This window comes from Propithecus coquereli, unplaced genomic scaffold (genome assembly GCF_000956105.1).
Source record: "Propithecus coquereli isolate 6110/MARCELLA unplaced genomic scaffold, Pcoq_1.0 Scaffold469, whole genome shotgun sequence".
Taxonomy (NCBI): Eukaryota; Metazoa; Chordata; class Mammalia; order Primates; family Indriidae; genus Propithecus; species Propithecus coquereli.
The window spans coordinates 1,028,048-1,029,387 of NW_012150496.1; the positions used below are offsets into that span (position 1 = coordinate 1,028,048).

A 1,340-nucleotide genomic window follows, 5' to 3' on the forward strand; every position below is an offset into this window, starting at 1 on the left:
AGATATTATCTGTATGGGATATAATCTGTATGGAATATATAAAGATAGATAGAGATATAATAGAGATTATAGATTATAATAGAGATTATAGAGGTATAATCTGTGTGGGACATACTTAATGTTAAGCTGGTGAATCTAACTTTTAATTTAAGAGTTAAAATTATGTGTGTATTTTACACTTAAAAGTAAAAGACTTCTTGATTTTCTAGGGTTTTGGGGTTTTCTCTAACTTCTAGAGTAGTAAAATGAAACATAACTTACAACAGCCTTGAAAATTTGCTACAAATACACACTGTGGAAGGATTTTAAAATCGTCTTTCCATAGGCCATCATCCCCAGTAATTGGAGTTTTAGCTTATATAAAGGCTAAAGTTAGAGAAGGGAGTATATTTATCCCTTCTCTGATTTCTTCAATATTTTTGTAAATATGTAAACAGATATATCTAAAGGTGCTGAAACAAAAAGAATTTCTCCCCAGTATCTATATATATCTCACGCAAACACAAAAATCTTTTTTAGGAAATCAGCATATTTAAAATTATTAGAATGGGGCCAGGCGTGGTGGTTCACACCTGTAATCCTAGCACTTTGGGAGGCGAGGCAGGAGGATTGCTTGAGGTCAGGAGTTGGAGACAAGCCTGAGCAAGAGCGAGACCCTGTCTCTACTAAAAATAGAAAAAATCAGCCAGGTGCGGTGGTACACGCCTGTAATTCCAGCTACTCTGGAGGCTGAGGCAGGAGGATCACTTGAGCCCAGGAGTTTGAGGTTGCTGTGAGCTAGGCAGACGCCACAGCACTTCAGCTGGGGCAACAGAGCAAGACTCTGTCTCAAAAAAAAAAAAAAATTAGAATGGGAGACTTTTTCTAGGCATTTAAACTTACACAATATTCAGCTTTTTAGCTAAAAAGAATTCATGTTAAAAGTCACTTAGGAGAAGGAAGAATAACTTTTCAATGCTATTTTAAACTTTTTTACATTGTTAAATACTATATACATAGATTTAAACAGAGATACCTCCCCTAAGAGTTATTTGTAATACAAAATTATACCAATAGAAATAAACAGAAAATATTAACAAATGACCTGCAACATTTTGATAAAAGATTTAAGAATAATCATTTCTATTTTATAAAAATGATTTTAAGGTTTTTGAGGAAAGAAACATTATCTCATGCTTTTAAATCTCACAGCGTCTGGCACAGAGGTTTATACATACCTGCTTCACAAATAGCTTAGTCAACAATTTTTAAGTGTCTTCTCATTTTAATGGACTTAGGGTGTTTTAGAATTGCTAAAGTTTATATTTAGACTGGGTATGATTGAGCAAAACATTAAAAAA

General features: G+C 33.3%; 1 protein-coding gene across 1 annotated transcript in view; it reads left to right on the plus strand.

Moving 5' to 3' along the window:
* The window catches only part of NSF (N-ethylmaleimide-sensitive factor), a 187,097-nt gene that overhangs the window by 156,805 nt on the left and 28,952 nt on the right, over positions 1-1,340 (plus strand). The gene's annotated exons all lie outside the window — the stretch shown is intronic.